The sequence below is a fragment of the Delphinapterus leucas genome, chromosome 14, assembly GCF_059928025.1.
Source record: "Delphinapterus leucas isolate spDelLeu-1000000601 "Yukka" chromosome 14, BTC_Dleu_Yukka2, whole genome shotgun sequence".
Lineage (NCBI taxonomy): Eukaryota > Metazoa > Chordata > Mammalia > Artiodactyla > Monodontidae > Delphinapterus > Delphinapterus leucas.
The window spans coordinates 58,637,089-58,650,269 of NC_143142.1; positions in this window are offsets into that span (position 1 = coordinate 58,637,089).

Consider the following 13,181-nt stretch of genomic DNA (forward strand, 5'->3'; position numbering starts at 1 on the left):
TGTCTTGCTCCTGATCTTAGCGGAAATGCTTTCAGTTTTTCACCATTGAGGTTGATCTTGGCTCTGGGTTTGCATATGTGGCCTTTATTATGTTGAGGAACGTTCCCTCTATGCCTACTCTCTGCAGGGTTTTATCATAAATGGGTTTTGAATTTTGTTGAAAGCTTTCTCTGCATCTATTGAGATGATCATATGGTTTTTCTGCTTCAATTTGCTAATATGGCTTATCACATTGTTTGATTTGCATATATGGACGAATCCTTGCATTCCTGGAATAAACCCCACTTGATCATGGTGTATGATCCTTTTAATGTGCTGTTGGATTCTGCTTGCTAGTATTTTGTTGAGGATTTTTGCATCTGTGTTCATCAGTGATATTGGCCTGTAGTTTTCTTTCTTTGTGACATCCTTCTGTGGTTTTGGTATCAAGGTGATGGTGGCTTCGTAGAATGAATTTGGGAGTATTCCTCCCTCTGCTATATTTTGGAAGAGTTTGAGAAGGATAGGAGTAAGCTCTTCTCTAAATGTTTGCTAGAATTTGCCTGTGAAGCCATCTGGTCCTAGGCTTTTGTTTGTTGGAAGATTTTTAATCACAGTTTCAATTTCAGTGCTTGTGATTGGTCTGTTCATATTTTCTATTTCTTTCTGATTCAGTCTTGGCAGGTTGTGCATTTTTAAGAATTTGTCCATTTCTTCCAGGTTGTCCATTTTATTGTCACAGAGTTGCTTGTAGTAATCTCTCATTATCTTTTGTATTTCTGCAACATCTGTTGTTACTTCTTTTTCATTTCTAATTCTATTGATTTGAGTCTTCTCCCTTTTTTTCTTGATGTGTCTGGCTAATAGTTTATCAATTTTGTTTATCTTCTCAAGGAACCAGCTTTTAGTTTTATTGATCTTTGCTATTGTTTCATTCTTTTCTTTTTCATTTATTTCTGATCTGATCTTTATTATTTCTCTCCTTCTGCTAACCTTGCGTTTTTTTTCTTCTTCCTCTATTTGCTTTAGGTGCAAGGTTAGGTTGTTTATTTGAGATATTTCCTGTTTCTTATGGTGGGCTTGTATTGCTATAAATTTTCCTTTTAGAACTGCTTTTTCTGCATCCCATAGGTTTTGCATCGTCATGTCTCCATTGTCATTTGTTTCCAGGTACTTTTTGTTTTCCTCTTTGATTTCTTCAGTGATCACTTCATTATTAAGTAGTGTATTGTTTAGCTTCCATGTGTTTGTACTTTTTACAGATCTTTTCCTGTAATTGATACCTAGTCTTGTAGTGTTGCGGTCGGAAAAGATACTTGATACAATTTCAAGATTCTTCAATTTACCAAGGCTTGATTAGTGATCCAAGATATGATATATCCTGGAGAATGATCCATGAGCATTTGAGAAAAATGTGTATTCCTTTGTTTTTGGATGGAGTGTCCTATAAATATCAATTAAGTCCATCTTGTTTAATGTATCATTTAAGGCTTGTGTTTCCTTATTTATTTTCATTTTGGATGATGTGTCCATTGGGGAAAGTGCAGTGTTAAAGTCCCCTACATTCGTTTTCCCCTTTTATGTCTGTTAGTATTTGCCTTATGTATTGAGGTGCTCCTATGTTGAGTGCATAATTATTTACAATTGTTATATCGTTTTCTTGGATCAATCCCTTGATCATTATGTAGTGTCCTTCTTTGACTCTTCTAATAGTCTTTATTTTAAAGTCTATTTTGTCTTATATGAGAATTGCTACTCCAACTTTCTTCTGAGATCCATTTGCATGGAATATCTTTTTCCATCCCCTCACTTTCAGTCTGTATGTGTTGCCAGGTCTGAAATGGGTTTTTTGTAGACAGCATATATATGGGTCTTGCTTTTGTATCCATTCAGCCAGTCTGTGTCTGTTGGTGGGAGCAGTTAATCCATTTACATTTAAGGTAATTATCAATCTGTATGTTCCTATTCCCATTTTCTTAATTGTTTTGGGTTTGTTATTGTAGCTCTTTTCCTTCACGTGTATTTCTTGCCTAGAGAAGTTCCTTTAGCATTTGTTGTAAAGCTGGTTTGGTGGTGCTGAACTCTTAGCTTTTGCTTGTCTGTAAATGTTTTAGTTTCTCCATCATATCTGAATGAGGTCCTTCCTGGGTAGAGTAATCTTGGTTGCAGGATTTTCTCCTTCATCACTTTAAATATGTCCTTCCACTCCCTTATGTCTTGCAGAGTTTCTGTTGAAAGATCAGCGGTTAACCTTATTGGGATTCCCTGTGTGTTATTTGTTGTTTTTCCCTTGCTGCTTTTAATATGTTTTCTGTGTATTTAATTTTTGACAGTTGGATTAATTTGTGTCTTCGCATATTTCTCCTTGGATTTATCCTGTATGGGACTCTGTGTTTCCTGGACTTGATTATCTATTTCCTTTCCCATATTAGGGAAGTTTTTAACTATAGTGTCTTCAAATATTTTCTCAGTCCCTTTCTTTTTCTCTTCTTCTTCTGGAACCCCTATAATTCAAATGTTGGTGCATTTAATGTTGTCCCAGAGGTCTCTGAGACTGTCCTCAGTTCTTTTCATTCTTGTTTCTTTATTCTGTTCTGCTGTAGCTATTTCCAATATTTTATCTTCCAGGTCACTTATCCATTCTTCTGCCTCAGTTATTCTGCTATTGATCTCATCTAGAGTATTTTTAATTTCATTTATTGTGTTGTTCATCATTGATTTTTTCATCTTTAGTTCTTCTACGTCCCTTTTAAATGTTTCTTGCATTTTCTCTATTCTATTTCCAAGATTTTGGATAATCTTTACTATCATTATTCTGAATTCTTTTTCAGGTAGACTGCCTATTTCCTCTTCATTTGTTAGGTCTGGTGGGTTTTTATCTTGCTCCTTCATTTGCTGTGTGTTTTTCTGTCTTCTCATTTTGCTTCTCTTACTGTGTTTTTCGAGATCTCCTTTTTGCAGGCTGCAGGCTCATAGTTCCCGTTGTTTTTGGTGTCTGTGCCCAGTGGCTAACTTTGGTTCAGTGGGTTGTGTAGGCTTCCTGGTGGAGGGGGGTAGTGCCTGTGTTCTGGTGGATGAGGCTGCATCTTGTTTTTCTGGTAGGCAGGTCCACATCTGGTGGTGTGTTTTGGGGTGTCTGTTGACCTATTATGATTTTAAGCAGCCTCTCTGCTAATGGGTGGGGTTGTGTTCCTGTCTTCCTAGTTTTTTGGCATAGTGTGCCCATCACTGTAGCTTGCTGGTCCTTGAGTGAAGCTGGATGCTGGTGTTGAGATGGAGATCTCTGGGAGATTTTTGCCATTTGATATTATGTGGAGCTGGGAGGTCTCTTGTTGACCAGTGTCCTGAAGTTGGCTCTCCCACCTCAGAGGCAGAGCACTGACTCGTGCTTGCAGCACCAAGAGCCTTTCATCCACACAGCTCAGAAAAAGAGGGAGAAAATGTAGAAAGAAAGAAAGAAAGAAAGAAAGAAAGAAAGAAAGAAAGAAAGAAAGGAAGGAAGGAAGGAAGGAAGGAAGGAAGGAAGGAAGGAAGGAAGGAAGGAAGGAAGGAAGGAAGGAAAGAAGGAAGGAAGGAAGGAAGGAGAAAGGAAAGAAAGAAAGAAGGAAGGAAGTTAGGAGGGAAGGAAGGAATGAAAGAATGAATGAAAGAATATAAAATAAAATTAAAAAGTAAGACAAGATAAAATATAGTTATTAAAATAAAAAATAATTATTAAGAAAAAAATTTTTTTAAAGAAAACAAACAAAAAAACAGACAGATAGATCCCTAGGACAAATGGTGGAAGCAAAGCTATACAGACAAAATCTCACACAGAAGCATACACATATACACTCACAAAAGGAGGACAAAATAATAAATATTGCTCTCAAAGTCCATCTCCTCAATTTGGGATGATTCGTTGTCTACTCATGTATTTCACAGTTGCAGGGTAAATCAAGTTTATTGTGGAGCTTTAATCCGCTGCTTCTGAGGCTGCTGGGAGAGATTTCCCTTTCTCTTTTTTGTTCTCACAGCTCCTGGGGCCCAGTTTTGGATTTGGCCCTGCCTCTGCCTGTAGGTCGTCGGAGGGTGTCTGTTCTTCGCTCAGACAGGACGGGGTTAAAGGCGCAGCTGCTTCAGGGACTCCGGCTCACTCAGGCTAGGGAGAGGGAGGGGTGCCGTTGCGGGGTGAGCCTGCGCGGCAGAGGGCAGAGGGACATTGCACTAGCCTGAGGCATGCTGTGCGTTCTCCCAGGGGAGTTGTGCCTGGATCCCGGGACCCTGGCAGTGGCGGGCTGCACAGGCTCCCTGGAAGGGAGGTGTGGGTAGTGACGTGTGCTCACACACAGGCTTCTTGGTGGTGGCAGCAGCAACCTTAGCATCTCATGCCCATCTCTGGTGTCCGCGCTTTTAGCCGTGGTTTGCGCCTGTCTCTGGAGCTCCTATAAGCAGTGCTCTTAATCCCCTCTCCTCATGCACCAGGAAACAAAGAGGGAAGAAAAAGTCTCTTGCCTCTTTGGCAGGTACAGACTTTTCCCCGGACTCCCTCCCAGCTAGCCGTTGTGCACTAATTCCCTGCAGGCTGTGTTCACCCCGCCAACCCCAGGCCTCTCCCTGTGCTCTGACCGAAGCCCGAGCCTCAGCTCCCAGTCCCGCCCACCCTGGCGGGTGAGCAGCCTAGCCTCTCAGGCTGGTGAGTCCCTATAGGCACCGATCCTCTGTGCGAGAATCTCTCCGCTTTGCCCTCCACATCCCTGTTGCTGTGCTCTCCTCCACGGCTCCGAAGCTTCCCCCTCCGCCACCCACAGTCTCCGCCCACGAAGGGGCTTCCTAGTGTATGGAAACCTTTCCTCCTTCACAGCTCCCTCCCACTGGTGCAGGTCCCGTCCCTATTGTTTTGTGTCTGTTTATTCTTTTTTCTTTTGCCCTACCCAGGTATGTGGGGAGTTTCTTGCCTTTTGGGAGGTCTGAGGTCTTCTGCCAGCGTTCAGTAGGTGTTCTGTAGGAGTTGTTCTACGTGTAGATGTATTTCTGGTGTATCTGTGGGGAGGAAGGTGATCTATGCTTCTTACTCTTCCGCCATCTTCCTGAGAAAGTCTCTCTTTATCTTTGCCATTTTAATTATAATATGTAACGTGTCTTAGTGTGGTCCTGTTTGGGTTGTTCCTTTTTGGGATTCTCTGGACCTGCAGGTCTGTTTCCTCTCCCAGGTTAGTTAAGTTTACATCTTTTATGTCTTCAAATATGGTTTTTGCCCCCTTTCTCTCTCTTCTTCTGAGAACCCTATACTGTAAATGTTAGTATACTTGCAGTTGTCCCAGAGATCTTTAAATGTCTCATTTTCTTTTAGTCCTTTTTTTTTTTTCTGTTCAGATTGAGTGATTTCCACCACTCTGTCTTCCAGTGATCCATTCCTGTATATCATCTAATCTACTGTTTATTTCTTCTAGAGTATTTTTTACATCAGTTATTGTATACTTCATCTCTGCTTAGTTCTACTTTATATTTTCTAACTCCTTGTTAAATTTTCTAATTTCTTACTCTGTTCATCCAGTCTTCTCCCAAGTATTTTCAACAACTTTATGATAATTACCTTCAACTCATTAACTGCTAGCATGTTTATATCCACTTCACATAGTTTTTCTTGGGTTTTATTTTTTTCTTTATTTGGAACATATTTCTCTGTCACTTCACTTTTCCTAATTTTCTTTTTTTATTCTATGTGTTTTGTAGGTTGGTTACTTTTCCTGATCTTGAAGAAGTGGCCTTATGTAGGAAATGTCCTATGGGACCCAGCAGCACACTCCCCACTGGTCAACAGAGCTATATGCTTTAAGGGTGCCCTCTATGTAGCTATGTGGGTTCTTCCAGTGTGGCAGACTGACTACTGTGGGCATGCTGATAGGCTGTGAGGCTGCTGGTATGGTTGGTTGCCAGGCCTTGCTTTTTGTGGATGTTTCTGGCTATTGGTGGGTGGGACCAAGTCATGCATGGCTGGTTTCATGGAAAGGGAGTTCTGGTCCTGGTGCTTGCCCACAGGTGGCAGGACCAGGTTATGAGGCAACTGGTTATATGCCCCAAGTGGTCCTAAGGCTGGTGTTAGTGTCCTGGTAGGTAGGACCAATTCTTGACACAGCTGGCTACTATGTCTGGGGTAACCTAGATCTGATGACAGCCTGCTTGTTTGTGAGGCTGTATCCTGACATGGCTATCTGAGGGGCCAAGTATTTTCTGGAGCTGATGTAGGCCCACTTTTGGGAAAGGCCAGGATAGAGTGCATTCCCAAGGCCTTGCCAACCTGCTGGTGAATGGGTCAGGTGTTTACACAGCTGGCTGTGGGACCCTGCTTGTCCTGGGACTGTTGCTGCGTCATTGGTGGGCAAGGCTGGTACCCTGGGGGTACAAGGTCTAGTACTAGCCTTCTGGTTGACAGACCATGATCCTGGGGTCTCTGGCTGCATGGCCCTAGGGTTCCCACAATTAATGTCTGCCCAAATGTGGGTAGGGCTAGGACCTAATGGATCCCAAGGAGGGTGCCCACCTAATGGTGGGTGAGGTTAAGTCCCAGGGCTAGTGTTAGTCTGTTGGCAGGTAGGGCTGTATCTGGCAGCTAGTTGCAGGATCCCTGTGGGTACTGGAGCTGGTGCTGGTGCACTGCTGGGCAGGGCCAAGTCCTACACCTGCTGATGGGTGAGACTGTGTCCCACGGCAGTCAGGGGCTCTGTGGGTCCAAGGCAGATGGCCTGCTTGTGGCTAGAGCTAGGTCCTGACACTATAGAGAGGATGAAAATAGTAGTTACCACTACCAGTGTCTTTGTGTTGGGTCATGTTCCCCCAAATACTGATGCCAGTGCCAATGTCCCCAGGGTGTGTCTCAATTGCCTCCTGCTTCTCCCAAAGGCTCTCAAAGAACAGCAAGTGGGTCTGGACCAGGCTTAATTCAAATTACTGCTTCTGCCCTCTGTCTCAGAGTGTTGATATATTGTGTTTGCCCTTTAAGAGTGAGTCTCTATTTTCCACAGCCCTCTTGCTATCCTAAAAGTAAGCCCTGCTGGTGTTCAAAGCCAAACATTCTGGAGATTTGTCTTCCTGGTATAGAACCCCTGAGCTGGGGAAACCAACTTGGGACCTGGATCCCTTGCTTGTTTGGGTGGACTCTGCAATTGTAATCATCCTCTCATTTGTGGGCCACCTACCTGGGGCTAGGGTTAGGGGTCTCCTAACCCTAATACCACATCTCCACCTCTCCTCTCTGTCTTTTTGTGGTTACTTCTTTATATCTTAGCTGTAGATTTTTCTGCTAGTCTTTAAGTCTCTTTCATGGGCAGTTGCTCTGTAAATAATTACATTTTGGTGTGCCCACAGGGGAGGTGAGTTCATGTCTTCCTACTCTACCATCTTGGTCACTCTCCCCTCAACTTCATTCCTTTTACCAACATCTAACAGTTTTTTCAGTACAGGTCTTTTACCTCCTTACATATATTTATTCATTTTAGATAAAATTTTAACTGGGATTATTTTCTTAATTTATCTTTATAATAGTTCATTGTTGGTGTATACAAATGCAACTGATTTCTGTATATATTATTTTATATTTTTATTTTATTTATTTATTTCCTTTCTTTCTTTCTTTTTCTTGGCTGCATTGGGTCTTAGTTACAGCACACAGGATCTTTGTTGAGGCTTGAGGTATCTTTTGTTGTGGTGTGTGGGCTTCTATTTGTGGCGCACAGGCTCCAGGGTGCATGGGCTATGTAGTTTGCGGCACATGGGCTCTCTTGTTGAGGTGTGCAAGCTCAGTATTTGCAGTGTGTGAGTTTAGCTGCCCTGCAGCATGTAGGATCTTAGTTCCCTGACCAGGGATCGAACCCGTGTCCCCTGCATTGGAACGGATTCTTTACCACAGGACCACCAGGGAAGTCCCCCTGTGTATTAATTTTGTGTGTATTAATTTTGTATCCTGCAAATTAACAGTTTGTCAGCTCATAATCTTATTGGAATTCCCTTGAACATATCTAATGGCTGTTATCCTGCTGCTCTTAAGATCCTCTATTTTAATTTTTGCCATTTGAATTATATGCCTTGGTGTTTAACTCTTTGGGTTCATCTTGTTTACTACTCTATGTGCTTTGTGGACCAGATATCTGCTTCCTTTCCCAGGTTAGGGATGTTTTCAGCTATTATTTCTCTTTTTTTCCTATGTAAATTTTTTAACTTTTATTTTATATTGGAGTATAGTTGATTTACAATGTTGTGTTAGTTTCAGGTGTACAGCAAAGTGGTTTAGTTATATATATATCTATTCTTTTTTAGATTATTTTCCCATATAGATTATTACAGAGTATTGAGTAGAGTTCCCTGTGCTATACAGTAGGTTCTTGTTAGCTATCTATTTTATATATAGTCGTGTGTATATGTCAATCCCAATCTCCCAATTTATCTCTCCCCCTCACCTTTCTCCTTTGAAACCATATATTTGTTTTCTAAGTCTGTAAGTCTGCTTCTGTTTTGTAAATAACTTCATTTGTATCATTTTTTAGATTCCATATATAAGTGATATCATATGATATTTGTCTTTCTTTGTCTGACTTGGTATGATAATCTCCAGGTCCATCCATGTCACTGGAAATGGCATTATTTCATTCTTTTTAATGGCTGAGTAATATTCCAGTGTATATATATATATATATATATATATACACCACATCTTCTTTATGCATTAATCTGTCTAGGGACATTTAGGTTGTTTCCATGGCTTGGCTTGCAAATAGGGCTGCAATAAACATTGGGGTGCATGTATCGTTTCAATGTATGGTTTTCTCTGGAAATATGACCAGGAGTCGGATTGCTGAATCATATGGTAGCTCTATTTTTCTCTATTTTTCTCTATTTTTCGTTTTTTAAGGAAACTCCATACCTTTCTTGATAGTGGCTGTACCAATTTATAGTTCAACCAATAGTGTACAGTGTTGGTTTTCACCTTATACTCTCCAGCATTTATTGTTTGTAGTTTTTTGTGTTTGTTTTTTTTTTTTTGATGATGGCCATTCTGACTGGGGTGAGGTGATACCTCATTGTAGTTTTCGTTTCTCTAATAATTAGTAATATTGAGCATCTTTTCTATGCCTCTTGGTTATCTGGATGTCTTCTTTGGAGAGTATCAACTTAGATCTCTTATCCATTTTTTGACTGGGTTGTTTGATTTTTGATATTGAGCTGTATGAACTGTTTGTATATTTTGGAGATTAAACTCTTGTTGGTTTATTAAAAGTTAAGTTGTTTATTTGAGATTTGTCTTGTTTCCTGAAGTAAGATTCTATCACTATAACCTTTCCTCTTAGAACAGTTTTTTCTGCATCCTATAGGTTTTGGATCATTGTGTTTTTGTTTTTATTTGCCTCTAGGTATTTTTGGATTTCTTCTTTGATTTCTTCAGTGATCCATTGATTATCTAGTAGCATTGTGCTTAGCCTCCATGTTCTTTACAGTTATTATTTTTATTGTATTTGATTTCTAATCTTATAAAATTTTAGTCAGAAAAGATACTTGATATGATTTCAATTTTCTTAAATTTATCAAGGCTTGCTTTATGTCCCTGCACATGATCTATCTTGGAGAATGTTCCATAGGTACTTGAAAAGAATGTGTATTCTACTGCTTTTGATTGGAATGCTCTATAATTATACATTAAGTCTATCTGGTCTAATGTGTCATTTAAGGTCTGTGTTTCCTTATTGATTTTCTGTCTGGATGATCTGTCCATTGACGAAAGTGGGGTGGTAAAAGTCCCCCACTATTATTGTGTTACTGTCAATTTCTCCTTTTATAGCTGTTAACATTTGTCTTATATATCGAGGTGCTACTATGTTGGGTGCATATATATTTACAATTCTTATAACTACTTCTTGGATTGATCCCTTGATCATTATGTAGTGTCCTTCCTTGTAACAGTCTTTATTTTAAAGTCTATTTTCTCTGATATGAGTATTGCTACTACAGCTTTCTTTTGATTTCTATTTGCATGGAATATCATTTTGCATCCCCTCACTTTCAGTCTATGTGTGTCCCTAGGTCTGAAGCGGGTCTCTTTTAGACAGCACATATATGGGTCTTCTTTTTGTATCTGTTCAGTGAGCCTGTGTCTTTTGGTTGGAGCATTTAATCCATTCATGTTTAAGGTCATTATCACTATGTATGTTCCTATTACCATTTTCTTAATTGTTTTGGGTTTGTGTTTGTAGGTCCTTTTCTTCTCTTGTTTTTCCCACTTAAGGAAGTTCCTTTAGCATTTGTTGTCGAGCTGGTTTGATGTTGCTGAATTCTTTGAGCTTTTGCTTGTCTATAAAGCTTTTGATTTCTCCATTGAATCTGAATAAGATCCTTGCCAGGTAGAGTAACCTTGGTTGTAGATTCTTCCCTTTCATCACTTTAAATACGTCCTGCCTCTCCCTTCTGGCTTGTAGAGTCTCTGCTGAGAAATCAGCTCTTAACCTCATGGGAGTTCCCTTGTATGTTATTTTTCATTTTTCCCTTTCTGCTTTCAATAATTTTTCTTTGTCTTTAATTTTTGCCACGTTGATTACTCTAACTCTCAGTGTGTTTCTCCTTGGGTTTATCCTGTATGGACTCTGTGCTTCCTGGACTTGGGTGGCTATTTCCTTTCCCATGTTAGGGAAGTTTTTGACTATAATCTCTTCAAATACTTTCCTGGGTCTTTTATCTCTCTCTTCTTCTTCTGGGACCCCTATAATGTGAATGTTCTTGTGTTTAATGTTGTCCCAGAGATCTCTTAGACTGTCTTCATTTCTTTTCATTCTTTTCTCTTTATTTTGTTCTGCAGCAGTGAATTCCACCATTCTGTCTTCCAGGTCACTTATCCGTTCTTCTGCCTCAGTTATTCAGCTATTGATTCCTTCTAGTGTAGCTTTCATTTCAGTTACTGTATTGTTCATCTCTGTTTGTTTGTTCTTTAATTCTTCTAGATCTTTGTTAAACATTTCTTGCATCTTCTCGATCTTTGCCTCCATTCTTTTTCCTAGATCCTGGATCATCTTCACTATCATTATTCTGAATTCTTTTTCTGGAAGATTGCCTCTCTCCACTTCACTTAGCTGTTTAATGAAGCTGTTTAATATTCCTTCATCTGGTACATAGCCCTCTGCCTTTTCATCTTGTCTATCTTTCTGTGAATGTGGTTTTTGCTCCATAGGCTGCAGGATTGTAATTCTTCTTGCTTCTGCTGACTGTTCTCTGATGGTTGAGGCTATCTAAGAGGCTTGTTCAAGTTTCCTGATGGGAGGGACTGATGGTGGGTAGAGCTGGCTGTTGCTCTTGAGGGGAGAGTTCAGTAAAACTTTATTTTACTTGTCTGCTGATGGGTGGGGTTGGGTCCCCTCTCTGTTGGTTGTATGGCCTGAGGTGACCCAACACTGGAGCCTACCTGGGCTCTTTGGTGGAATTAATGGCAGACTCTGGGAGGGCTCATGCCAAGGGGTACTTCCAAGAATTTCTTCTGCCAGTGTCCTTGTCCTCACAGTGAGACACAGCCACCCCCTGCCTCTGCAGGAGCCCTCCAACACTAGCAGGTAGGTCTGGTTCAGTCTCCTATGGGGTCACTGTTCCTTCCCCTGGGTCCCGATGCACACACTATTTTGTGTGTGCCGTAGAAGAGTGGAGTCTCTGTTTCCCCCAGTCCTGTCGAAGTGCTGCAATCAAATCTCACTAGCCTTCAAAGTCTGATCTCTAGGAATTTCTTCTCCAGTTGCTGGACACCCAGGTTGGGAAGCCTGATGTGGGGCTCAGAACCTTCACTCCAGTGGGTGGACTTCTGTGGTGTAAGTGTTCTCTAGTTTGTGAGTCACCCACCCAGCTGTTATGGGCTTTGATTTTATTGTGATTGCACCCCTCCTACAATATCATTGTGGCTTTTCATTTGTCTTTGTATGTGGGATATGTTTTTTGGTGAGTTTCAGTGTCTTCCTGTCAATGATTGTTCAGCAGTTAGTTGTGATTCCAGTGCTCTCACAAGAGGGAATGAGAGCCCGTCCTTCTATTCCACCATTTTGAACCAATCTGTTTCATTGTTAATTCTGTTTTGGGTGTGCTAAATTTGAGATGCCACTTTAACATACAAGGGGAGTTCCTTTGTAACATGGACAGAAAGAAATGCCAAATGAAAAAAAAAAAGAAAAAAACAAAAGCCTTTAATCTTCAGAAAACAAAAAGAATATTCTTCACATCTCAAAAGAATATACTTTAAAATATATTTTCTATAGCATGCTATTGAGGAATGAATATGAAATTTAAAAATAAAAGACAGGCTCAAATCTTTGAACAAGTTATATGGTATCTCTGATCCTCAGTGTCCTTATCTGTAAAATGGACTCAAAAATAACTTTCTTAAATAATTCACATGGCCTTCCTGAAGATTTGATGAGTTAAAGTATGTCAAAGTACTTTATAAACTCTAAATCAATGTTGGCTAAAAGTTGCTGACAATAAGAACTGCCTGCTGAAGTTTCATTTTGATTTGGGTTTGTTGTTTATTTGTATGTTTGTTTTTGAACCATAGTATGGTCTTTCCAGAAGTGTACTGAGACAGAAACTTCAGGAGTAGAGTTTGTTAATCTATCTTTCCAAAAACTCAAGTTCCCCAGTTTCTACTTTAAGACGTTCTATCTTAAGACTTCTTGCTCCAAATCTATCAAATAAGTATTGCATATTTTAAATTTTTTATTCCTTTATATAAACAGCTCTGTGGATTCAAGTCAGTATCAAATATAACTTGATGCACAAAACTTTGTTTTGTTCAAAATTTTCCAATTGGTAGTTCTATTGGTGTAGTGTAAGCCCTGGCAGTTGGCTTTTTCTTTTGTAATGTAAATGCTGAGGCATCCACTTCAATAAACACATTACCAGCCACAAAACTAGATAAAGAGCTAGGCTACCCAATACCACCTCCTCCTTGTTTTAGAGATCTTGTTTGATTTTGATAACTGACATTTTGAGCCACATTTTTTTTCTCCTCCTATTCTTTAAATACCTGCTCTTATGTTTTTTGTTTGTTTACTAATTGAATATAGTTGATTTACAATATAATGTTAGTTTCAGATGTATAGTACAGTAATTCAGTAATTTTACAAATTATATTCCATTAAAAGTTATTATAAGAGGACTTCCCTGGTGGTGCAGTGGTTAAGAGTCCGCCTGCCAATGCAGAG